Source organism: Neopsephotus bourkii, unplaced genomic scaffold, assembly GCF_033783945.1.
Source record: "Neopsephotus bourkii isolate Nb327-2 ecotype Australia unplaced genomic scaffold, CSIRO-AGI_Nbou_v1 NB_804, whole genome shotgun sequence".
NCBI classification, from domain to species: Eukaryota; Metazoa; Chordata; class Aves; order Psittaciformes; family Psittacidae; genus Neopsephotus; species Neopsephotus bourkii.
The window spans coordinates 1,602,130-1,629,482 of record NW_026901300.1 but is presented as its reverse complement, the minus strand read 5'-3'; the positions used below and the strand labels follow the sequence as shown (position 1 = coordinate 1,629,482).

Here is a 27,353-nt window from a genome sequence, read left to right as displayed (position 1 = left end):
AGCACTTTACTTAGAACTGGCACACATAGTAGGCACCCGCACATTTGTTTTTCTGGTTTTTGACACATCTGTTTTCATTGTTATTTTGTGGGTGTTTCTGTCTTATGTAACCCAGCTATTTCTGTAGGGTTGCAGGGAAAGGAAGTGAAAGGGAGGGAACAGCAATTTCCATGCTTCTGGTTTTACAACAGCATAAATAATCAGGAGAGTGAGAACGTAAGGGATCCTGGATGGCTGAAGGGATGTAGAAGCCTTCACTTCTGAGGTCATTCCTTTGGACCTGTTGCCAGTCAGGAGTGGCTGAAGGTTTATGTTGGAAAGCTCTAGAATGAGCTGTTCAGGACCTTCTGGTGGTCTCTTTTCACTCTTCCTCATGCTGTGTTTCCTCCACACAAGATGTGGCTGGGAACCACCATGTTATCTCTCAACATAAAACAAGGCATTGAGTTCTTCTGTCAGATTGATCCTTCTAGACATTGATGAAGCATTGTCATGAGAACAGTGTTGCTGCTCCCACCTGTTCTGTACTTCTGGTTTTGAGGCAATAAATCATCTTTCGCCATAAAGATGTTGATCTGCCACAACTGAAATCAGAGAGCAGTTCCAGCTGAAGAGAAGGGAGGGAAATGCAAAAGAAAAATTCAGTTTTATGCCTTGCCAGACTTAAATTCAGGCGTCAGCAACGTGAACATACCAGGGTTATGTTGTTGAACAGTATTATCACCTGTAACAGGTGATATAGGCATAATCTCCTATAGGCTTGCTTTTCTTAATACCTTTCCTATGTGTCTTCTGATGGTCAGCAACTGCGGTGACTGAGCAGACAACAGAGGGAAAAGATCAGGGTTTTTATGGAGGAAAGCTTCAGGAGCAGCTTGGAGCTTGGCTGGCAGAATGAGAGAACCACATGCTGGAAGGAAAATCCCTTCAGCCTTGGCATGTGAGGGTTGTGTCTTTTTTTGTTTTAAGGCTGCATTGAACCAAAACAGCAGTAATCTGGTTTACTCCTTGTTCAGGCTTCTGCCAATAATTATGTAAATAACAACACAATTATTTGTTTCATAGCCTCCCATTTTATTTGTGTTAGAAACATGTCATTATTGTCTTAGACTGTCAGCCTTGTGTTCTTGGCAACATGCAAAACGAGAAGGGTGGGTGAACTGACAGAGTCAACATGATTTCTGTCTGTGTGAAGCGAGTAGGTCTTGAATTGAAAGTACCCAAAGGTTAACTTTGGTTGATATGGCTGTCCTATGATTTGATGATCTCCTCTGTCTGCATATTTTCATTTCAGAGAAGTGATCCTTTGGGAAGAGTATGCCAACAAAGCAGTCCAGATCTGAAAGGAGGGGATGTCTTCCCTTGTTGATTTGCAATTTTCCCTTCTCTCTGTGTGTCATCTCTGTATTTCATGATTTGTGCCTGTGTGGTAGTGATGACCTTGAATGTTTTGCATTTATACTGGCATATATTTGCTTTAGCGCAGTTTTGCTACCAGCTGTGAGGTTTGGGAGGTTTACAAACCACTCTGTGCTTTTGCTCTATACTCGTCAGTGGGAGTTTCATTTATTCACATTTTCACATTGCCTTTGCATTCTAGGCATGGATGCCCATTCCTGGCAGTGTTCAAGGCCAGGATGAACAGGACTTGGAGCAACCTGCTCTAGTGGAAGGTGTCCCTGCGGGTGGCAGGGGGTTGAAACTGGATGAGCTTTAAGGTTCCTTCAAATCCAAACCATTCCATGGTTTAGTGTTGGATGGTTTTCTCCAACAGGCTTATACTTTTGAGCTTTATCCCAGCTGGACCCACTGCAGCTTGGCTGTCCTAAGCAGCACGGATTTAATAATTTGATGTGACATTAGCTGACCAAGTTGCACTATTAACCAGGCTGTAGTAATCAAACAGGTTGGTGTATGAAATGTTGGTTATGGGACACGGAATCAGGGCAACTTAAGCACTTTGGGGCAGGGACTAATTTTGTGCAGTTCCAAGCATGCTGTCGCTGCTAAATAATAATTAATGCAGAATTGCAACACTGTTAATAAATACTGTGTAAGTGAAGAAACAAACTGTGCAATAAGGAAAAATGGTTTCTAATGCACCAATGTGGCTCATAAAGAGTGGTTGCATGTGTTTGTGTGTTAGGCTATTAGGACTCAAATACTGCTACAGCTATGCTAATATTAAAACATTTGTAATAATGTTGTTATTTCCGTCTAGCAGCCAGAAATGCTGCCTGATTTCAGGATAACAATATATTCCGGAAGCCAAATGCCCAAGGGCCCCTGATGACTGACAGCTACAGTGCTCTGATTAAAACTGACAGCTCCTGAGCAGCTCTGTCTTGGATGTGTTGGATCTTTCCTTGATGGGTTGGGTCTTGGGGAAGAGAAGGAGGAAAGGACCAAAAGCAACGTGATACGATAGTGTTAGGAGATGAGACTCCTTTTCTCCGCAGAGCCAAACAAGGTACTTGTTTACTTGAGTTACTTGAGTAAGAGTGCTTGGAGGGGCAAACATTGATCTCTCCATTATGACTCTCCTATAACAAGACATGGAAATTACTAAGGTGCTCGTTTCTAGTCATTGATTTTTGACTTAGAACAACAGTGTGCTGAGGTTCCTGGGCTTTGGATGATCAATTAAGCTACAGTAAAAAGTGTGTTTTATTCCCAACTGGTATTAAAGCAAGGGAGAGAACTTTTTTCTCTACATGAGAGGAATCACAGCAGTTGTGTTCATCTGTGCTTGCACACAGACTGCACAGACAATTGAACAAACCCTAACAAAACCCCTTGGGTCACTCATCCGAATGTGGGCTTGTTGGGTGTTGATTCTGGCTAAAGGTTGGGCACTTGCCCACTTGTACTCCACACAGTGAGTGTATCTCTGCCCTTTCCTCCCTGCTTTCTCCCCAGCAGCATTTCCTAGCTGTCAAGCTAATAACTACCTTTATTTCATTTCTCCCTGTGTTCATTTAATCTACTTTTTATATGTATGCAGGTTCTGGATGCTCACAAGCTGTTCGCAATGCTTCCCTAGTCCACACTGCTGTGTGTTTGCCAGCTCCATGGTGTACTTTCATCTCCACAGAAGTGCCAGAAAAGCAATAAAATTAATGAGGTTTCTTCTGTTGTCTGTTTTTTTTTATAGCAGGGTCTTGGTAGAACTACTAAAACTTAGAGCAGTGTGGTATTTCCATCAGAAAACATATATTTCTATGTAGGCATTATTTGCACCTCTTATACATTGGCAAATTCCAGCTTGGCATAAATGGATACTGCAGCTGTTTTGTACTCTTTGACCAGTTTTGGAAGCTAGTGCACTGTTTTGTATGTGCTTTAGCATCCATGAAATGGGGCAGATCTTTCCCTATGTAACCAAGTTTGGCTTGTACTTAAGTTGCTGGTGTTGGGGGCACTGGAGAAGTGGGCTTCTTTCTGAACCTGGCAGTTTCAGAAGCTACAGATGCTGTGCAGGGAGAACAACTGTGTTTCATGGAGTATATTTCTAGAGAAAACACACGTTGAGTCACCGTATAGTGAATGCCCTTCCAGAGGTTCTTTGTCTCATACCATGCTTCAGTAAAGCTCTTGGAAGCTAAAATGCTTTTCCAAGTAGGGTTAAAATTAGGTTTGTCCTTAAAGGTGTGCAAAGATGAATCTGCTATTAAAGCATATTTTTGGTAGCTATTTAAGGCACAGTGGGTGTACTTTAAGTTATTATAAAGCTACCAAAATTATCACGGTTTTGGACTGTGGAGCAAGACAGATTGCAACAATAGCTAAGGACGAGAGAAGTAAATCACTTTTTCTCTGTATTCTCATTTGGAAGTGACTTAAAATTAGTAATGCTTCTGTAGTCATACTATGCTCAAAAATAACAGTAACAGTATAAATGTCAAACTTGGTACATCATTGCAAGCTTACATTTGCCTCACAAGTGTACATTTAAATCGCTTGCATTGCTGAAAGCCACTTAACAAGAATAAATTAGCAGTAGAGCTGATGTTTGAGTAAAAGCATGAGTTCTGTGAGTGGCTGGATAGAGGTTTTTCTCTGTAAGGACATGCAATACAGTCTGAATTGGGATTTAACCTTGACCAGAATACTTAGTCAAGCTGTATTATACCATCCCTTCACATTTTCAATGTGAATAGGAAATATGTTCATCACTGTTTAGGAATTACTGGACTTTGTAACCTGATGATATTTGGATGTATTCACTCAAAGACTTTATACTGCTGAAGTACAAGCTGCATCGATGATGAATGGGAGAGGTTTCCTATACGATTGCGATCTATAGCAAGAGATCTGTGTATACAGGACAAGCCCAGCAGCAGGAGAGTTCGGTTTGTCTCCATAGTTGTGAGCATTCAGCCCCAGTTCTCAGCAGAGACTGTCAGAGAGCAACAGTTAGGATCAGTCATGCTGTGGACATCACTTGTTAGTAGATTTAAATCACTGATCTGATAATGAAGCTGTTTGTAAATGGCATTAATCATGCTTGTGCCTGGCAGACCCAGTATTTTCAGTGCTTCAGTTTCCTTGGTAGATTAAAACACACAGAACTTTTTGCTTGCATAAGTTTGGCTGCAGTGAAGGAAGCTGGTAAGAACATCTATTAGCAGCACAAGTTTTCTACTGTTTTGCTGTTTTCAGGGGTTTCTTCTGTTCTGCAGGAGTAAGGTTTGAGTTTTCTTTATTTTTTTTATCAATGCCATTGACATAATATAGAAGATCCCTGTCTGCAGCTTCTATTAGAACATGTGGGCTCCAGTTGCCTCTGCTAGTATTGAGGCGTAAAGACAGGAGACCTAAAATACAGGTCTTAGTCATGCAGAAAGTTTCTATTTTTAAAGAAATAGGTTTATAAGTATGGTGTTTCTAAACTGTATCCTCTCCTTTCTAATTATACACTTGCAATATTAGTATCTAGAATTTTGCAAGTATAATTTAGACTCCGGCAGGTAGTGCCATGGCAAATTTAAGGTAGGCTTAAAAAAAATTGCACCTAAATATCTCAACAAGAGCAATTTTATACTTTAGTGATATTCTTGGGCTTAGTCTGGAGGACCCGATCCTAGACTCTGGTGTTGGTTTTGTGTTTCTATTTTCCCCTTTCAACCCAGAATGCAATAGGGACTGGGTTGTTCTGTCTTTTAAAGGTATAATCCCTCTCTAAGATTTCAAGGCTGGAGGGAAGCATGAGCACACTTTGGTACTTTTAGGTTGCATGTTACGGTTAGAAAAGAGTCTCTCAGCAACTCTTAAAAAGATGGGTGGTGAAAGACTTGGTAACTGTGAGAGTTACGGATGGAGCATCAGTCTGTGTGTGTGGTGCTGTGTTCACACAGAGTCAGGCCCTCCCGCTCTGTGATGGATTTCTTTTAATGGATTAGTTTCCCTTTAAATCTGGGATAGCAGTTTTCCAGTCAAAATTGCTATGTGGCATGTGGTTTGCTGAGGGAAAAGCAAGTAATTTCTTGTCTACCAAAGGATCATGCCTTGTCAGCTGTCTGATCCCCCTGTAATTTTGCTGTGGACCACTGCTCGGTACCCCTGCTGCTAAGACTGCAGCTGCACGCGCCCTGTAAGTTCAGCATGGATGCTTAGTTTGTCATCACTCTTTTATTTTCCTTTCCTTCTGTCCCTCCCCCAGGCTCTCATTGTGTGTAATCAAATTAAAGAGTGACACCAGCCCCAGTGGAGAAGAGCTGCTCTGTTAGAAAGCTGTCCCTCTGGAATCTGCACACAGACCTCTTCATGTGCACCTGCCATTGCTGGCTGCTGCTGGGACCTCGTGTGCCAGCAGCCTGCACTGAGAAGTGTTCCCTGTTCCTCCTATCTCCATTAATGGTTTTAAGGACACTTAATACTTTGCTAGTCTCCTAAAGCTTGGCTTTGTCCATAAATACTGCATTATATTTTTACAGGGTCCAGTTGAAGAGTGCTTTGTAGTGAAAACTAGAACAGGCAGTATTATGAGGTTTCTGTTAAATCCATAAAGACAAGGCAGCAACACAGCTCACCAGTGATTGGTGCCAAGTGATAACTGGGAGGATGCTGGCTCTTTCAAGACTGTAGCAGTCCCTTGTGGAACACTGCAGACTTCTATTTGAAACCCACTGTAGTTTGGTAAAGCCTCTTTTGCTGTTTCTGTTCAGATTTTCTGGGCATTGTGCCTTCTCTGGGGTACAGGGGTGCTGCCGCCCTTTCCCTAGGTGGGATGCTGTGTGCCAGGCACATGTGCCCCAGCAGCTGCACATTCAGGAGGATCAAGAAAGTGAAGATCAAGTGTGAAACAGCCACTGGGCTCTGAGGCTTGCCGGGTCTGCCTACCCTGCACAAGCCCTTTTACCATGCTTTTCACTGTCTGATGAGCCCCTTGGAGTCAAACCAACCCTTTTCCAATGTGAAAATTTGAAACCAAGACATTTCTTTATGTCATGAAGCCATCTCATTTAAATATTTTACACTTCAAAGTATTCACTTGTTTCAATCCAGAATTCTTTGGTTCCATCCTGGCTTCTTATTGACTCTTTTCTGTCATTGAAAATCATTCAAACAGCATTGTGTAGTGGAGCTTCCTGGGAGCCCTACTTGGAGTAAGCAGCTAACTGGGGCACTTGGCTGCCTTTGGGGTTCAGTGCTGCTACTCCCTCATTGTGAATAGCTTTCATGTGATGTTTTCATTTGAGCAGTGGCTGTTGCACATCTCACTGGTGGGTGTTAGAGATAACTGTGCCCATGGAAGGGTGGGTCTCTGTGTCAGAAGTGGAGAACGTTGGTGGAACTGAACAGGGTGCAGCCTGCCTTGCTGCTTGTGCCATTGCACTGTTAGGAACATTAATCTTTTAGCTACTAAATGTCTCTTGTTGGTGTTTGCTAAATGTAGTTACTAACATGCAAGCAAGCTCAAACAATGGAAAATATATGAAATATGAACCCATTCTTTGTGCTCGGGTGGGATCATTCATCTTGCTTTGGTGAGGAATGTTCACCTCACATTTCCGAACATTGTATTCAGCAGATGAGCTGTTTCCTCCTCATCCTTCAGGTTTTGGTTTCTCCTTTGGAAACCGGGGCTGAGAAGCCATGCTTAGATGGGCTGTTAGAGTAATTATCAAATAGAACAGGCATGGCTTTAAAGATGCTGTTGTGTGACTTTACTGTTATTGATTGGAGGGGGGTGGGAATTGGCTAGGTTCTTGTTTGTGTTTCCATAGTTCAGCCTATTGGCATGCAGATAAGCAGGAGTCACACTGGGAGAGAGCTGGCCATTCACTCTCTAGCAGTCTCCCCAGCTGGAGAGAAGACTGAAGAATGCAAGGGAACCTCAAAAAACACCCAAGCCTACAGTAGACAGCCTCTAGTCAAGGGGCCTATTTGCAAAGGGTATGGATATTCTGATGTTGCTGCTGAGTTTTATCTTTGCTGGGTTGCTGTCACTGTTCAACACCTGAAAGAAACCTCCTTGTACAGGGATGGGCCTCATTTCACACATCCTAAGGTAATGAGAGTAAATTATGGGGAAACTTCATTCCTACAGAGTTGCTCTCAGCCCAGTTTCATGGAAACTTTAACAACAAAACAAATACAAAACTTTTTTTAAAATAAAACCCCCTTAAAAATAGAGCTAAGGTTAAAAGGAGGCTGTGTCTAATTCTGTTAGCATTGTGGTCCTTATTTGTCGCTCCTGGTGACTTGAATTCCTCACAGATTGCTGGTTTCTTTGCAGATCTGTAATTCCCACATGCTGTAATTTTGCCCTTAGAAATGTTGGCCACTGTCAGCTCTCTGTTTCTGAGCTGGAATTTTGAATGTTTAAACTCCTCAGCATGGTCTTTGTTGAGCCTCAGTGGAGGCGTTTGCCCCTCAGGGAGGATGGAGCAGAGGTTTGCTGTGCTGTGACAGAGAACACTGACAAGGCAGAGGTGGTGAGCAGGGTGCTGGGGTGCAGAGCTGCCTCCTGGATATGTGAAGAAGGTGTCTGGGTTGTGTGTTCGCTGTACAGAGAAGTTTGTGTTGTTCAGCAGCTGTGTAACTGTTCAGAGGAGAGCCAGGCTGGAGAACCAGGAGCCCTTCTAGGACACCTCAAAATGTGAGCTCAAGAGCTGCTGCAGGAAAAATTCTGTTTGCCATGCAAAGTCCAAGAATCTCCCAAATAACATGCTCTGTTGTTGAAGTCCTGTCAGCTGGTGGAAGGGTCAGATATTGCTGTGAGCCTTTGGCTGGTTTGAAATCAAAGCTACATGCTCAGAGTTTCAGCTAGCACCCAGTCTCTCACTTTAGGCCATCTGTTTAATTATGTCATGTCATAAACTGAAAGAACATATCATTTATTATAAAGTCTGAAAAATTGAAATGCTGAGATGAAAGGAGAGATGGATCTGAGTTGCACTTTCATCTGGTTTTCATCACGGTGCTGTTTTGTTGGGCTTGTTTTGTTTGTTTTGTTTTAGGACCCCTGAGAAATTAAACCTAATTCTTTGTTGTCTGCTTTTTACATCAGTTTTATCCGCTGGGTATCCCCTGTTGTTGTTATAACTGTTTCTATGCGCACAGCCTTAGATGGATTTCTCAAGTAAGAGGACATGACAAGTAAATGCAATTAACTGAACTATTCAGATCTTCAAGGGCTTATGATGTAACCAGTGGATGGAGGTTGGTCTTGAAGTACAAAGATACTTTAAGCTCCAGATCTTTATACTTTCCTGCTCAGCTCTAAAACATAGTGGAGTTCTGCTGTTTACTAAAGTAGTCATGGGTGCTTCTTAAACAAATCTTAAATGTCTGGAGAAGACTTTTTGGTTATACACTAATCATAGAATGGTTTAGGTTGGAAGGGACCATAAAGCTCATCCAGTTCCAAACCCATGCCATGGGCAGGGACACCTTCCACTAGAGCAGCTTGCTCCAAGCCCTGTGCAACTTGGCCTTGAACACTGCCAGGAATGGGGCATTTACCACTTCTCTGGGCAACCTGTGCCAGGGCCTCATCACCCTCACAGGGAAGAGCTTCTGCCTTATATCTAACCTGAATAACAATGTATTATTTCCATTTGCAGTTAGGAATTGCAGTTAAGGACACTTGTGCTGTGTTCTGTGCAGACAGGTAACAACACTGTCTGCTGGGGGACTGGAGCTCTCTGCTTATGGGTCACCTTTGCCATACCTGTGTGCAACTATTCTTCCCCTGGCTTTTCCCTATGTATGATAGGATCACCCTTCAGTTGGCAGCCTGCAACAAGTAAGGCTGACCCAATATTGTTATCTCTGCTTCTGATCAAATTAATGGGGTTCTGTGTTGTTTAGTGTGAAGCAGACAATGGGGCCTAAGCAGCTTGCAGGCTGCAGATGTGGTGCAGCAGGACTGCAGTGCACTTCTGTGCAGTCTCTGCTACAGCAAGAAGGCAAAACCACGTTCTGTAATTTTATGAAAGAATAGTGTGTAATTTAAGCTAAAAGCTTTACTTGATAGGCTGCAAGCATTTATTTTTGAAATGTGCTGTGAAATGTTAGTAGTGGCTTTGTGGAAAAATGTTGGATTGTGAAGGAGGAATGTTTATTTTGGGTTGAAAAGTTTCAGGAAGGAAATGATAGTCATATCTTGATCAAAGTTGAATAACGTGAAGCTTACATAGAACATAGCCTGGCTGAAGTATCTTCATGTTAGTGAGAATACAGGGCAGTTGCAGAGTGTTTATTCTGTATGACTGATTTAAAGATTTTACTACTTTATTTTCCTGTGTTAGAAAGGATAAATGGAAGGAGGACTAGAGAGTTCAAGCCAGGTTTTGGACAGTGCCCTGAAGTATTGCTGTTCCTATTACTGCAGAGTCCTAAGGTCCACAAGAGTGCATCCTATTGCAAGAGTCCCCGTGCTCTTTAACCCCGCTACATCCCTGTAAGTGATGCTGGAAGCAGGACAGCATAGAGAAAGCAGACAGGGAGAAAGCTCGATTGTGTAAGGGGATTTCAGCAGGAGCATGTGAGAGACACAGAGAGCCCATGTTCCACCCTGTGACCACCCTGCAGACCTGCTGCGTGCTCCTCTCTAGCTCTGCTTTCCCACCTTGCATAGCAGGATTGTCCAGCATGTAAGAACTCCTCACAAATCACCAGTACTCCCAGTGGTCTGTAGGTTAGTTGTTCATTGTTAATATCATAGTGTTGGGGAGGATGCTGATGTCTGCCTTGAATTTGGAAACAGAACAGCAACTAGAAGAGGTCGATCCTGAAACAGCTTCTCATAGAATCATAGAATGGTTTGGGTTGGAAGGACCTTAAAGCTCACCCAGTTCCAACACCTTCCACTAGACCAGCTTGCTCCAAGCCCCATCCAACCTAGAAGCAAAAGTATCTTTTCATTTACCCACTCCAGTTGTTTTCAAGCTGCTGGAACCACACTGATGCTTCCCTCTCTGCCTCCTGTTTGGCAAGGCCTTTCCAGTGTGGCAAAGCAGCATGCTCCTGCAAATGAAGAGGCAGTTCATTTGTGAATGAGTTCACTTGCATGCCTAATTCCCTTTCACACCTCTTGCTTGCAGCTGATTGTTAGTGTGTGTTAAAACATGAAGCTTTCCCTGTGTTATGCTGAGAGTGAACTGTGTGAAAGGGATAATGAGGGAAAGGGGTTTTAAGTAAAACCATGATGATGGATGGCATTTAAATACCTCTACTTTGTAGAAATTGATGATGTAATTCAGTGTCTCAGTATGAAGGACTCAAAGAGGAAATAGATGCAACTCAAAGCACTTTAGGAGGCTCTAGAGCTAGTCTGTATCTATCTGGAGCAGTGGAGGTGAGGATTAGGACATGCTGCTGCTGAAATAATGGGTCTGGTCATTTCTGAAGGCTTAGCTGACTATTTGCAGGTATTAGCATTGTTAATTTTGTCTTATAAGGCAAATTAGTCATTGTTTTCTGCAGGGAGGAGAAAGTGAAGGAAAATCCCATTCCCTTTTTCCTCCTCTTTCCTTTGCAGGTGCTTTTGCTCCCCTCTAACTGTGGCCATGGCCACACAAGTGGTTGCTTTGGCAGGTGACTTGGGAAGCAGCAGTAACCAGGGCAGGGCAGGGAGGTGGGAATCAGCAGCTGATAAGCAAAGAATTGGGACACTGCTGATCAGATAAGAAAGATACAGCAATTAAATTCTTGTGCGGGTAGAACCGCAGCCATGTAATTTGTCCTTTACAAGGCCAGGTGGCCATAGTAGTATTTTGATAGCAAAGCAACAGGCAGAGGATTTTAGTTATTCCTAGCTTTAGAGGTGCAGGGGTTGTTTCATGGCAGTTACACGAAAAAGAGGGTGTTGAGTTGGTCAGGATAGAGTCATCACATTGTTTAGGTTGGAAAAGACCATTAAAATCATTGAGTTCAACTGTTACCCTGGTACTGCCAAGGCTACCACTAAACCATGTCCCTCAGCACCACATCTACACATCTGTTAAATGGCTTTAGGGATGGTGACTCCACCACTGCCCTGGGCAACCTGTTCCAAGGCTTGACAGCCCTTTAGTCCAGACATTTTGCCTAATATCCAATCTAAACCTTCCCTGGTACAACTTGAGGCCTTTACATCTTGTCCTATGAGGATACCTGTCAGAGGGATGTGTTGTTTCCTTGCATTGTCCTTATGTGTCCTTGTTATCTTTTGTCTGAGCAAGCTTTTTGTAGGAGGAATCATCATGATTGTTTGCAAAAACTAAATCAAAGGGTGCTGGTGGTGTGTGATGGAAACTTTCACCCTACTGTGAGTAATCGCCACCATAACAAGTAGGGCCTTTTGCATTTGTCATGCAACTTAGAAATATGAGTCATTTTTTGTGTGTGATTGACTTGTATTCTGGGTTTGGAGCCTGGAGTTTTGTGTGTTTTGGGGATTTTCTGCACAACCATAAGGTTAAAGGATTCAGTAACTGCAGCAACAGCTGTTTTAAGGAGAGTGCCAAATCTCACAAGGATAAACAATCAGGAGATGGCAGTTCTTAAATCCTACTTGTTCAAAAGTTAGCACTGATTCTGGAAGTGCTTCTTCAAAACACATGAGGCCATGTGTGTGCTGTTGTCAGGTGGGAACCTGAAACATGACAGATGTCTGCTGGTGGCTCCAAGATTTGCCTTCTGTGGAGCTTCTGCTTTCCTTACTGAAGTGGGGAAGGTTCTTGTGACTCCATCTATGTTTGTTAACCTCCTTCCTTCAGTTCTACTTTCAAGCTCATAATCTTTACCCTGAATTAGCCCATTTCCCTAAACCTTGCTGTAAAAAGAATGTCAAAATTCCACGGTTCATATAGCAGGGAATGAAGAAATCTTTTGCATATGTGTTTAAGTAGCTCTTGCCATTAGGTTTAAACTGTTTTGTTGATGCTGTTGCTCCACCACAGCAGAAATCTCACTCCAGCTGCGCATGTGAAGGGTGTAAGTAGCAGTACTAGCAGTTTTCTTCAGGAATTTCTTTACATCTGAATGGAGCACACACAAAACAAGGCAGCTGATCTGACAAGCAGACCTGCTGATGGCTCCAGGAAAACGGGTTTGTTTTTGTTTTCAAAGCAGTTTCTGCAGTTTTTCTCCACTTCTCTATTGCACAATTTAGCTGAATGGAGATCTATTATGCCTCTAGCACACAGCAGGATCCTTCTGTCTATAGATGTTTTATGCAGTCTTTTCTTTTTGCAGTATCCTAGGGTGCTTTGCCTGAGGTGAATTTTCTCCTCAGCCCCAAAAAGTGGCATTAATGCAATATAAAATGTAGGAAATTATGCTAAAAAGAAGGTAGGAGTAGGACGAAGTGTATTTGCATTTGACAAATGTCTTTGCCATTTCTAACACTTACATCTTCTAACATCTGAGTATCTGCAGTCCTCCCCTGGGTCCTTAGAGCATCAGAAGATGGGGAACAGCAGTTCATGACCTCACATACAAGGAGATGAATCACTGGTGTTCTCTGAAATTACAGGTCATTTAAAAATGATTGCAAGAGACTTCTCTTAGTGTGTGCCATTTCAGAAAGCAAGTTGTATTTTCTTACCTGTAGCATACACTTGGCAGGAATGCAGGCAAGTAAAGAAAGAGATTTGAAGTCAGTTCAAGATTGGGTAGGGTTATGTGTGCCTTTTTAAATAATGGTCGCATGAAAGTCAAACTACTGGTCATGTTTCTGAGCACAGAAGGAAAACCTGCTGTGTTTGGGTCCAGTTTTAGTGTGCATGGAGCAACTCTGATTCCTCTGTGTCTGTTCCATCACAAAATGGGAGCAAATTGAGCAGATGAAACTAAAATCAAAGGTACTGCATGGGGATTTGAGTTGGCATGAAAGGCAAGTTTCTTAATTGAGGGAGGTGCAGTCCAGATGTTCTATCAGCAGAAAAATGAAGAGTTAAACTGATTTAGGGAACATTTTGTTCTGAATATATACCGGTATTTATATCTTACAGTTATAATAAATACAGCGCTTCAGGATTTGATTGTACTTTGTGTGGAGATCTCTCTTGGTTAAAACAGTGTCTTGAGAAAAGGACAGATGTAACTCTTCCAGCTCAACCTCTGTTGTGAATGGTGTGACTGTGATCCTTGTGGCCATTAACAGGGATATATACTGGGAGGCTGCTCATTTTCCATGTGTTTGTTCCATGACTGGGATTTCATGTGATGCTGCAGCACTGCAATAGGTAGTAAAAACCAGTAGATATGTGATAGGCACTTCTCAGCAGTTTTGTTCTGTAACTGTTCAAGAACAACCAGCGTTGTGACAGTTCCTCCACATTGCATCCATTTCTTTGAGGATTAGCAGGTCCCTCCAAGCATGCCAGGGAATTTCAAGCAAGGTGTTGGTAAGCCTCATTCCCTGGGCAGATCGGAGTTCCAGACTTACCCATGCATTAGCACAGATGCTTCTTCTCCTGAGTAACTCCTGGTTTTCTATACATTTTTGTTCCTTATGAAATTTAAGGCTGTGGCTGTGCCCTGCAGGAGCCTGATGGGATATGAACAGGACTTTCAAGGTGATCTGCTTCTGAGCTTTTGTTCCTTGTTAATTATTGTAATGTAATGAGCAGGTGGGTTAGTACAGCAAGCAGGAGCACCAAAAGCAGTTTTTCATATTCCTCAGAAATGCATGGCAGGTAAAGAAAGCCTACTGGTTTGTTTCCTTTGCCAATCTCCTTGCATTTGGTCCTTCCTCACTTCCGCTCCTCTTCAGTGCCGAACCAGCAGAGCACAGCAAGTGTACCCCTTTGCAGTGGTGCCCAAATCTCTCTCAACTTGCCACAGAGAGAGGAAGAAATTGGACAGCATAGACAGAGTTCTCTTTTGTTTGATTTCCTTCTTCTCATTGCTGCTGTCATGAACACAGGAAAATTACCTCTAGCAAAACACTTAAGATGAGATATAATCTGCCAAGGGAATTTGGGCATGCAGTACCTGCTTAAAATAACAATAAATTAGACAGTTGGATGCCGTATTCTCAGTGCAGCTTTGAAAGTCTCTGGCTTGAAGTATAATTACAAATAAGATTTAAACTATGCCATTTATTTATACAAGCTGCTATGAGTCATGAATTGCATCTTTCTGAATTAATGAAAAGATTCATTTTCTCTTGTATTCATTTCCATCACTCCCAATACCTTTTGGGGGAGATGTCTTACAAAGTAAATGACTTCTGGGACCCCATCTCAAAACCATTCCATGACGGAGATGGTGAGGAATGCTGCAGCTCCCTTGGTAAAGCGCGTACCTCCTGGGAACACCTGGAGTACCTGTTCAGACCTGCACGGAGCTATCTGCTGGTGTTTGGGTGGCATTCGTGTCTGGCTGTTGGACTGACTTGAAAGCACCTTCACTAGCTTGGCGTTTGCCTTTCTTTGTGCTATGGTAGCTCACACATCTACTTTGTCAGGTTCTTGTGGATTTACCTACCATCCATATATGCTAAAACATGTTCAGCGGTGAGCTATAGCCATACTGGTGTGTTCTGTACTAACATCCAGAGCAAACTTCTCTTGCTTCAGCACTGAGGGACTGATAGAAGCAGTAAGCAGCAGGTGCTCTACAGCCTAGCTTCCCGGCAAATATCTTGCACACCATGTGGTTACTTGGAATCAAGTGTGATTTGAGCCAATGTCATGAGCAGATGGAATAAAGGCTTTGGGGCATGGCACGCTTATACAAGAGCTCAAGTCTGCTCTCCACCTGCAACATGTATACCCCACAGCAGAGTGCTTGACAGGGAATTTCTCTTATCTGAGAATCACTTTAGCTGGTAGCACTGATTTTGGTGTTAGAGTTTACAGTACTTCCTGAAGCCTCATTTACTTTGAATTTACTGACGGCACAGCCCCTTCACAATACTCTTGTGAGTTGCTTTCAATAATCAGACAACATTGAGGGATTCTTTTCCTGTTTGCCTCAGACTGGATGCTCTTTTAATTTCATCTCCTCTATATTATGCAGCATTCTAATGGGCATACAACTGAGCTGCTTTATTTTCTGCTCAACATCTAAATCAAGAATAAATGATCAAAAGGATTGACATGTGTCCTAAAAGAAGTGCCTTTAATACCAGCGACTGAAGTGCAGGACCAAAGAACATGTATTACAGTCCATATTGAGCACTGGGTTGCCTTTGAATTTCAAAATGGATCTTCTCTTTTTCTTCTCTGTGAGAAAGCCTCTTCACAGGACCCCAACAGGCTGTATTTTCAAAGAAGCTCTGCCTTTTATGTTCTGTACAAGTTCAGTGGCTCAGCATTTTCTTCGTGACCCCATCTCTTCAACTGTTTAGATATTTCTCTGTAAAAGTAGAGTGTGGGTAGGGAGGGAAAGATAAATATTGCTTCCTTTATTTCCGTGATAGTCCCCCATGGACAGACCTGTGTCTGGTCTTGATTATCTCTGAAGATTTAACAGTTTTCCACTTCACACCTAAAACTGTCCTGAGATAAGGAGTGAGAGTTAGGGACCAGGCCAACTGTCGTGAAGAAACCTCTCGTTATTAAACATCATTGCAAGAAATGTTGCTGGTTTTCACCAAAGTCATGTGGTGTTTTATCTCCCTAAAAGACTGAAAATGTTGATTAACAGAAGTGAGAGTTGTAACTGGAAGGGGTAGTGCCTGTGTTTCCAAGTTTATAGGTACAGTGGAGTAATACTGCTGATGTGCCTATGTGCTGCTGTGTAGAGGGGAAGATCCACTATAACTAGCTTCAGATCTAGAATATACGTAGTTTTTCTGAAAAAGAGAAGTTACTCTGGAATAAAATAAAAGAACTAAAGCAATTCCAGTAAATGAAGCCATAAATTGCAATGGAAGCAGTTTTGTTTGTACAGAGGGCACTTTGTGCTTAAGTCTCTAGGGTTTATTCTTTTTTCCTCTCTCCCCTTACTGTGTTAATCCACACTTGAAGACAGAGGACTTCTCAAAAGTACAATGCTTCTGGAGGGTCCATGGAACTTGGAGACAGGGAAATGAGGGAGTCCCTGTAACAGGAGCTTCATGTTTATTAGATGGGAAAGAAACCACAGAGGCAGAAGATTTTGAGCATCCACTACCTCTGAAGAAGCTTGGAAAATGCTGTCTCAAGACAGAGAGCCATAGAAAATGGGGTTTATTAGTTAGATTTATACTTTTTGGTGTGAACTTGCTGTGAACTGGCGTGGGGTCTTGCCAAGCTTTTCTTTGAAAAAGATGTGGACTTCTCTGAGCTATATGCTGGGGTTAACTCTTGACCTCGTACTTAGCTTGGCTGCAAGGTGCACTGGTCAGTAAGGAATCAATGCACAGGCCATGAGCAGAAGCTTAACAAATTAGAGCTTTTTAGTGTTCCTAGTGAAGGGGGAACCTCAAACTCCTCTTTTGGGCAGTGGTATTGCAGGCTGTGTCTTTTTTCTCTTCTACTGCATTGTTAATCATCACAAATGACAGTGGAGGTGACTTCCTGACAGCACTTGTATCAAACTCTGACTCTTGAGAAATGAAGGGTTCAATATCACCTTATTTTATGAAGGACACAAAGCTTTCTGTGCAAGGTGAAGGGTTTTCTGTGTTCTGGAAAGGATGCACAATTACTATTTTTTTTTTTCTCCAGGTTCCTATACTCATACATTTTTTTAAGCATTTCATTACTAAATGCCCCAAGGGGATAGTTCATGGAATTTGGTATCATTTTGAAATTCATGTAATGAAGTTAGAGTTTGAGCTGTATTTGTCACAGGCTGATGTTGAAGCGTGGAATCTCACACTCCGAGCATGATGCAGGAAGAACTGGGGCTCATCTTTGGCAAAGGAGGGAGTCTGCTTGGCTGGATAGAAGTCTAGGCTGAAGCTTAGGGAAGAAGTAGGGAACTTGGACGTCTTTCTGTGCTGCTTAACTGTAGGTGAGCTCAGATGTGTCGCTCCATCTCTCACTGTGTTACGTTCCCCATATTTAAGCCAGGTAATGGTACTGATCTAAATGATAAATGCTCAGTACTTCCTAGATAGGATGTTTCTGTTCACACAGCTCTGTTTGAATTCCCAAGTGCTTGTTAATATCATTTCATTGCAACATTTCTCATGAGTGAGTTTGCTCACTATGGTGTCTTTATCCACAGGAAATGTTTCTTTTTCCTCAGTCCTAGTCTTTCCTTCAGAGTGGCCATGAATTTTGGATTCCCTATTTTGCCTTGCAGCAGTTAAAAGCCAGGTAAGCCTGTCAGCTTTGTCATCTCACAGACACCAGTTACTGTAAAATCAGACCTTTGATCAAAGGCCTTTTCGTTTGCAGTATCAGAGGCTCCACAGCCTTTATCACCTACCCACAATCTACAAATAAAGTTTGAACATGGCAAGTGGTTTAAATGGGTTTGCTTTACCAACACAGAAATAAAAGCTGCCCTAAATCAGAGAGACTCTCTCTCCTAATAATAGCAACAACAAAAACGTTCCTGTCTGTGTTTTATTTGGGATGCACATGTCTTATAATTAATCTTCCTTCTCCTAATTTCCCTTTCATCTGGGACTCTTCTGCGCACTTCACAAGAACATAATAACCAAGCCCTGCTGTATCTGTGACACATGATTATTGTTATTATCTTCATTAGGTTAATGCAGACTCTGAAATTCTGCATGATCATATAACCTACAGAAGGTTAAATAGTGATCTAGTGTCAGGATTGGGAACAGAGCAGTCCTCGCTCTCAAACCTGGGTTGAATTCAGGTTTTGCTGTGTTGCTTAGGGGTGTGCATCACTGTTCTGTTACCATTGCCCTTGTCAAAGAGTTCCTATGTCAATGAGCTGGGCAAAACCCAAAAACATTGCTGTGGAGGGCAAATTGCTACAACTCACACTGGATAAAACAGTCTATAAATAAAATAGGGCAAGCCCTGTTTGTGCTGTGAGGATTTCCTGGTATCACTGTAGTCACATAGCTACACCAGTGACCCCTTCCAGTTACAGAGAAGCCCTGGCTGTCATGCTTGTTTTAGTGCACTGTCTTCTCATCTAAGCACACGCCCTCATTCAGGTATGGGCTTTTATACACAGATTTTACTGCTGTATCAGTCATGGAGCTATTGTAGGACATGGTAAATTCTTTAATAGGTTGTATTTAAGAAGCTAGACTGATGCATTTAAATATCTCCTCTGATAACCTCAAAGCTGGTTTCTTTTTTCTTCTCCCTGATGGTGTTGTGAGTAAGCCCTGGCTTCCTTCACAAGGTTTTGTGCCCCACACAGATCTTTGAATACCTGTGTGCCTCACTAGACTAATTGTACAAAGCCACTTCCCTTGCCACCTAGATTCATTTAAAGACGTGTTGCTCAGAGTAACTGATGCAGCCATTGACAGTTGGGCACTAACCTCGATCACCTCCTAGTGCAGCTTGACCCAGAATAAAATAGAAATGCTTCATGCATTCCTGTGGGAGGTGCATGCACACACACACACACGTTATGTATGTACATGCACAGAGGAGGAGTGTTGCATTGCTTTGTTAGTGGGAAATATTGATGTGGGCAATGACAGAAGGGCATTTACACTCATACACAGAGTAAAAAAATGCCTGTGATCAGAGGATCACAGTGGATGCTCTAAGTAGTTATGGAGGAAAGCACAAGAGGGTTCCAGGAGCCCACGCTGTGAGTATGGAGTCACAGGCCTCATCTACAGGAAAAATGTCTCCCACAGGTAATGGGAGGGTGTGCAAACAGCTCCTCTAAACAGGACCTTTTGTTTTATTTACGTTGTGTTTGTGGTAGGATTCTTGTGTAGGTCAGTGCACTTGTGATGGGAGACTTCCCCGAATGAATACAAGAGTGGGGAGAAGGAAGGAGGAAGGGTATATTTATTGGTACAAGAAGCTCCTGTATGGATCATGGTGCCCTCTGAAGCATCAGGCGGGTAAGGAGACCCAGGAAGTCCTGGTTATGCTGCTCTAGAGAGAACAGATCAAATGGGGATGAAAGGAATAAAAGAGTGGCCTTGGAGTAGTTTTATCCTCCTTTTTATGCAGGATGTCAGACTCATAAACCTACTTGCCATGTTCAGCAGCAGTGTCTGAAGGATATTTAAAGCATATATTTAACAGTAAGGGCCATTCTGGGATTACTAAATTTAGGGTAGGTATTTGTATCTGCAGTCGAAACCTTTTTCACCTCTGTCATGGTTTAACCCCAGCCAGCAACAAAGCCCCACGCAGCCGCTTGTTCACTTATTCCCCTCTGGTGGGATGGGGAGAGAATCAAAAGAGGAAAAGTGAGAAAACTCATGGGTTGAGATTAAGGCAGTTTAATGGATAAAGCAAAAGCCCTGCACAAGCAAAGCAGAACAAGGAATTCCTTCAGCATTTCTCATGGTCAGGCAGTTCAGGTTTAGCCATCCTCAGCACAGCCTCCATCATGTGTAATGGTGACTAGGGAAGACAAATGTCATCACTCCAGACATTCCCCCCTTCCCTCTTCTTCCCCCTGCTTTATATGCTAAGCATGATGTCATGTAGTCTGGGATATCCCTTGGTCAGCTGGGGTCAGCTTTCCCTGTGGAAGATAATGCTATAGGCAATTCCAGCTTTTCCTGCTTTTGCACTTAAAGCCTCATGATTTTATCCAGACCTAGGCTGCAGAGGGAGATTTGTGTAGTGGACATGAATTAACATTGCAGAGACATGCTCCTTTACCCCTGTGCTGGCATGAAGTTGATTACCAGAAATCTCCCTTAGCCCAGGACCACGCCAGTAGATGTGTCATGCTTTGACTGAGAAACAGGGCAGTTCTGCACAGGGCACCTCTGCATCTGCATCACCCCTGCATTTATAAAACATTCTCTATAGTAATAAGGGGTAGAAAGCTCCTTACATTACACAGATACATACCAGCATGCCCTGGACAGCTTGTGATGTTCCAAAACAGCTTCGAGGCATTGCTAAGCAGAAGCAAATTGTAAATTAGAGATGAGATGCAGTCACTTGGAAGTTATGTCCAATCTGAGTGCGTATTTCTACAGACTTGATAGGAATCTTCTTAACTGGAGAAATTAGCTGTCATGTGCTGTAAGTCGTCACTGATCACCCATTTGTTCACTCACATCTTCTGTGTCACAAAAGTGTGTGTGGCTATAAAAAAGGTCAAAAGTCCCCCCTCACTGGAGCCTGTGACACTGGAAAACATAGAGGCTTTCTTGCCTTAGCTTCACAACCTTGAAATCTGTGGTGGTTTATTTCTCTCTAAAGAACTCTTTTAGTTTGACATTAGGAATTGAATCTTACTGCAGTGAAGTGTGATCTGTTGGCATCTCCAGTGACACAGCTGCTTGTGTGGAGAAGGTACAGCTGATGGCACAGGCTTTTTGCTGGGCTTTGTGATCACAACCTGCCCTAAAATCTGTGTCAGAAGGTTCTCATGGTCTTTGGGATTGAGGCAGGCAACAAAGTGACCAGCCAGAGGTTATGCTGAGAGGGAGGTAATTTGGGAACTGTTATTGTCATGTCACTCGTGCCATTAGTGCTCAGTTTAGTATTGTCAAAATATTTGCATGTACTCTGGTTGGTGCTAAGGCAAGTAATACCCACCTATTTACTGGATAAGGTGATAACAAGCATTCAGTAGGATATGATAGTGTGTTTTGAATGTGTTTGATTAAAATATAAGTAAGATGATATAAAAGTAAAGGCATCAAATTGCTCCTTGAGAGCGAGAGCCTTGCTCTGTATTGTGCGGAGGAGAACTTGTAAGTGATTTTCCTTCATTGGCTTTGTGTAGCCAGAAGGCCATGAGAAGAGACTTGTGAAGGCCACTGCCACATCTGTTCCAAGCCAGCAAAAATCTCCCAGATCTCTCCCCAAAGAGATTTTGTAGATACTTCTTTTAATTTCCTTGCAGTCTGTGGCTCATGCCAGTTTCCTGACTCATTGTCACTCTGGTACGGTGATATGCCGAGTTTTCCAATGAGGAAAACAAGGGAGTGGTGAGTCACTGGCTGAATTCATGTGCACTTGATTTGCTCTATCATTATCTATGCTGGTTTTATTTATTTTAATTAGTTCATATACAAGGTCTCTCAGGTATTTTTCATTGCATGAATTAGCTAGACTTGTTAGTCTTCTGGATAGATTGGAAAGCTAGAAGACAACCAGAGCATTGGTGGCAGGTGCACTTCTTTCTGCTGTAGCAGAAGAGGAGTGTATGGAATAAGCGTAAGGAGAGGATGAATGGGGATCTTTGCATTTTCTAAGATTTGAATGAGTGAAATAATAATGTTCTTAGTTTCTGAGGCTCTCCTTTTGGATCTGAACATCTGTTAATGCTGCTGATTAGCTCTAAACCATCACAGGAGCAGCCTTTTGCTTTAGTAAGGATTGTGTTTCATTTGGATTAGAGCAGAGGTATTGCAGTGCAAAGTGTGCCTGGCTTTGTGCAAGTTAAACTAGAAAGAGGGTCTGAACTGGGTCATGAGCTAGGGATGCTGGTGTGGGAGAAGTGTCTGGCCAGCTTCATCTGAAAGCTGCTAATGATTCCTGTCATTTCAGATGACTAATACAAACCTTAGCTGCTATTTATGTTGCTGTTGGTTGGTTAAAGTTGTAACAGCTTCTGGTTTTACCATTCCACGTCAAGGAATCTTTCCAAGTCTCCATGGATAAATGTTTTTAAGTTCAGGTCTAGGTGCCAATTCATTTCAGGATGTGCTTTTAGCTAAATCATGTCATTTCACTGAAGTCTTCCCTCAGCCTGTGGGAATCGCCAGGCTGATGTGAATAGGCCAAAACTGGAGTCTCAGTGTGAGATGAGGTGGGGGAAAATAAGGGATCTGGGTGTAGGGAGCTGTATGGTGGGGCTGGAAGGAGACCAGGGTGACACTGTGAGCTTTGTCTCAGATTTGTCCCATGGCACTTCGCAGTTTTACTGGTGAGAGCTGATTGCATTGGATCATAAATGGAAAATCTCCCAAGTTTGGGAATTTATTTAAGCTGCTGGGCTCCTGTTGGCTCAGTATTCCACTTGACAAGGGCTTCCTTCCCAGCCATAGGCCTGGGAACAGGCCCACACTGTAATTACGGAGATGAAGGATTTGATGAGGGTGTGGTTTTGCCAGTGAGGCACCAGCATTTGGCAGCCATGGCTGCATTCACATTCCTGTTTGTTTTGATTGTGTTTTGAATCCGAGCAGGACTCGCTGTCCTGTGCTGCCTTCCCCAGACGCCCTGACCCTGTGCTAATGATGCCTTGTGTTAATTGATTCTACACCTGATGAACATTTTTCACCTCCTCCCACTCTTGCAGGCAATTTTGTGCTAAGATTTTGCATACAACATTACAGTGGAGTTTGAGCTATGTTACAGGAACCATCATTTATTACTACCCAGCCCCTGCCAGAGAGAGAGAAGTTGGGTTTTAATCTATTTTCTTCTCCAAGCCATTGGTTAATTGCATTCCTTATTTTTCTTTTCCTAATGCATAATAACTTGCCATGCAGGTAAGCCAAGAGCCGTTGGGAATGACTGAACAGCTCAGATACATCCCCATGATAATATAATAATGATAAAACCATTGAATGGAGAAAGTGGGTGTGAGAGGTTGTGCCCATCTCTGAGGATAACACTGGGTTTGATTCAGAATAGGAATGTCAGTAGAAAGCAGACAGAAGGATTCCTGTCATTTCCAAGCAGTAGGCACAGCACCTACTTACCCCAGTGAAAGCCCACTGGGGCTAGGCAATGAGTCCTCTTGTGTCAGAGCTACATACGCACCCCCTTATGGGTTTGCTCTGCCTTTGCACCCACTTATGGGTTTGCTCTGTCTGCTGGGACAAGCCTGCTCCTCATCACCTTTCTGTGTACGCAGGCAGTGAGAGGCTCTGGGTGGCTGTGAAGGCTTTGAACTCCCACTTGCCTGCTCTGGGTGTTGTCAGTAGCTGTTTCATGGGCTGCAAATGGCTGCAGTGCTGGGCGCCAAGACCCTGGCTCAGCCTCATCTTTGGGTTGAACAGCTGGGCTGCATTTCTCCCTTCGCTTTACTCAAGGAAACCTCTTTCTAAACATGCCGCTGTGGATGTTGGCGGTTTCTTGTCAGTGTTTTCTAGGTCACGAGTTTCTTGCGTGCCAGGGTGAGGGATCTTAGGAAAGCCTTGTTTTGATTTGTCTACCTGCTGGTTTGGTTTTGTTTTTCGTTTTACTCCTGCAACACTATTTCAAAACCAAAGGCTGTTTCACCAGTGCACATTGTCATGTCATGCAACAGTGGAAATCAGTTTTGCAGAGGGGAAGTCAATGTCTGTGTCCCAAGGAAGCTCTTGTCAATGTTTTCGAGCAAGACATGGCCACTAATTTATTAACATTTTTAAGAGCAGGCCTGCTTCTTTTTGCATGGAAGACAGGGAATGCTTTCCTGGTAATCCAGATAAGGCAGCACTGTGTTTTAGTTCTAGTCTTGCTAGTTCTGGTATCAGTGGGATTTTATCTGGAGGTACAAATATCAGCAGAGCTACCATGGTGGTTTTCTGCAGCTGGGTATTTAAATAGGGTCCAAACTGTGAAGTTGGTGTTTAAGAGCCAGTGGGTGGCTGAGCTGAAGCCAGCTCGTTTGAAGCTCGGGGAGCTGTGTGTGAACTGCAGTCACACCTTGGGGTTGCAGTGCAGATACAATCACGGAGACCTCAGAATAAACTCCTTTCCACCTAATCTTTTCACATGGCTCTGAACAGACAGGTGTGTGCACCACTCCTCTGCCTCCATAATGCGTTATTTGAAGCAGGTTGAATATGGCTGCAGGCATGAGGAAGAGCCTGGTGGTAGGAAGGTGGCTTGTGCCTTCAGCAGCTAGGAGGTCAGGGGTTGGCTACCCCTGCTAAGTTACCTCCACCTGAGGAAGCTGGTCCTGGAAGAAACAGGGAGCATAGCCTGGGAAGGAAATTCCTTGATAAGGAACCAAAGTAGGTAGCAGCAGGTAATAGAGGGAAAAGAGATCATAGAATAATTAGGGTTGGAAAGGACCTTAAGATCATCTAGTTCCAACCCCCTGCAGAGTTTGCTCTGGCTCTTTGGGAGCAAAGAGTGTGAGTCTGGGTTGTCCTCCATCTCCTTTGAGGATTCCCCAAAGAGAGGTGCAAATCCAGGGCTGCAGTGGGGCAGTGGAGAGGGTGCTGGGGGCAGACATGATTGCAGTCAGTGCCCAGCCTACAGCATGTAGAAAGTTGTGTGCTGTATTTTTTTTTCCATTATTCCCATATTCTTTTTCCCATTAAAATATACCATTAAAAATGCATGTGCTCTTTAAGTAGTTCTGTTGGGCAGTGGTATTGCAGCATTTAATGAATGTGCTGGCATTAGTGATGCAAGGCTGGAAACCTGTGGCTGTGATTGTGTAGCTTTGCACCCTGTGCACAGGCTAACCCTATATTTGAAATCAAATCATGATGTTTTTCTGAGCGGAAAATGGGGCTCTCCCAGAGACGCTCTAATGTCTTTTTGCTTTGAAATAGTGATTTCATTGTGGCTTAGCTTCTGAACACTGTTTCTTACCATGGCGACTCTTTACTCATATATACATATAGATGAAAAGCCCATTTCATTTAAATATGAAAGATAACCAAGGCATTTTGCACACTAAATCTGCTGTGTAGTTCTGTAAATGATAGTTAACACAAGAAACACCTGTACTAAGATGACCTTCTGTTGAGAGCATCTTTCTACCCCATATCAGATGACCTTTCAGTCCTGTAACTGTTGTTTTGTTATAGCTCTGGTCAGGAACACAGAGTCCACCTAGGCAAGCACCTACTTTCCTGTTTGAAGCCTGAACCACACACTTCCAGGAAAATTCCCCAAATCCCAAATTTTCCCTAAATCAGAGTTAATTTAGGCTGTTAAATGTGGACCTGCATTCTAAAAGCCTCAGAATCAGGTCTTTTATATTCACTGTTTGTGAAATGACAGTTAAAAATGGCAACAGTGCTCTGGATCTTGCACCAAATCCTAGAAACCCTCTGACACTGTGAGTGGATGAGGTCAACTACGCTCCTCATCCCCATTTATTTGACATTCTCTCCCTATCTAACACTCCACACCCAAAGACCTTTTGTCCTCCAAATTGCTCTTAAAAGTACTCTTTGTGCCCAGTGCCCTCAAAAATCCCATAACTGCCTTGGTGGCTTTGTCAGGTCCTTAGACACTAGCTTGGCTGGCCTAGTAAAGTAACCTAGATAGGGCTGCAGTAAGTAGTCATTCTTCTGTCTGGGTTGACTGAAGTAACCAGTCATTACTCTGTCTGAGTTTCCCAGTAAGCCCTGTCTCTGTGCCCATCTTGATCAGCACTCCTGGCTAGGTGCTGCCTGTGTTTCATCTCAAACTCTCTATTAGCATTGTCTGGTTCAGCTGGGAAGATACCTTGGAAGGTTGGCACCATGTTTCTTGTGTATTTATTCAGTCCTGAAAATGCCAAATGTACCTAAGAAATAATAGGTGATAGCACTAAGGAGTGCCATGTAGTCATGAACACATCCAAATGGCTACCAGGCCTGCTGAGAGGCTGTCTTGGGAGCAGTGGTGCCTATTAGTTGCTCATAGCTATTTTGAGATCCTCCTGGAACACAGGTATGAGCTTTAATCCAAGGAAGACCTTGTCAGCCACATGTGGTGGCTTTTCTTTCTTGGGTTGCATCAGTTTTGTGAGATACCTGGGAGCACATCTGTACAAGCAGCATGATCATCATCTGGAGCCTGGCTCCAGCTCTTTCTGCCTTCCCATCATCTACAAGCAGAAGGGAAAGTCAAAATCTCTATCATTTCCCTGTATTCTCTCCCCTAGTCTATCATTGCTTAATTGTATCCTTAAATCTTATTGAAGTTTGGGATGAGTCATTGCTATGGTGAGGTGGAAACAAAGTTGAGCAAATATAAGAGGGCAGGAGTGTGCTCCCCTGTGAGCATGCTGAACAGGAAAACTGCCACAGGAGAGAGAAACTCCTATCACTTCAGAGATGTGTTGCCTCAGCTGCTTGCTGCTGCCTCTCATTTAATGCTCTAAATCCTGTATCAAACCACCTGTAGACCAAAGAGAATGTAAACTAGACTTGGAGTAGGAAAGCTGTGCCAATTAGACATGCAGATCTCACTTAATCACCTGAGACCTGCTTCCAGGCTCACACAGGACTTGTAATTGTGGTTCTGTATTGTCCTGTTGCATTGACTATCCACAGAACCCACTTCCCCCTCCATCACCAGAATAAAGTTGGAGGCTTAACCCAAGGTGGCTGCACTTCAGTGTCCTAAATGTTATTGCATTTGTGGCTACAGTAGTTCAGGTTTGTACAACACATTATGATCCCTGGTGGAAAAAGCACTATAGAACTGTAAAGCCGTGGTCACTGGATGGATGATTTCTTTGTAATGAGCTGTAAGACCTCCTCTGCTTTACTGTGTAGCACTATTATAATTCCTTTGCTTGCTGTTCTGGTTTCTGATGGAAATCCCCCCCAAAGTCTTCTTTCTGAGGCTATGTTTTAGATCCCATCCCAGGCTCTTGCTCTTCATAACTTTGGTGATTTACTGTGCCTCTGACATGCTGGCATGGCTGGGAATATGCTGCTGTAGGCAGGGCAGGCACCTTTCCGGGTGGTGGAGGGAGCTCTAGGTGTGTATGTGTATTCCATCATGGGATGAGGAGCACAGAATCCTGGTGTAGTTGGGACTGGAAGAGACCTGTGGAGATAGTCTGATCCAACCGTGCTGTCTCCCTCCTCTGACAGCTTTAATAAGGCAGGGCTACAGCTCTTAATCTCCCTTTTCCCATTAGCAAATCAGTCCCTTCGGTATCCTGGGGTAGGCGGTTGGTTGTGCCATTTTGCTTCTTGCATAGGTGAGGTTCTGCTCTTG

General features: G+C 43.2%; 1 protein-coding gene and 1 long non-coding RNA gene across 7 annotated transcripts in view; one reads left to right on the top strand and one right to left on the bottom strand.

Annotated features, from left to right (window-relative positions):
- The window catches only part of SPNS2 (SPNS lysolipid transporter 2, sphingosine-1-phosphate), a 128,308-nt gene that overhangs the window by 6,994 nt on the left and 93,961 nt on the right, over nucleotides 1-27,353 (top strand). The window lies entirely within an intron of this gene.
- LOC133213385 (uncharacterized) lies at nucleotides 45-18,219 on the bottom strand. Its single transcript, XR_009725804.1, has 3 exons — nucleotides 18,130-18,219; nucleotides 10,379-10,476; nucleotides 45-607 (listed from the first exon to the last, which is right to left on the bottom strand). It is a non-coding gene; the product is annotated as an uncharacterized LOC133213385 (long non-coding RNA).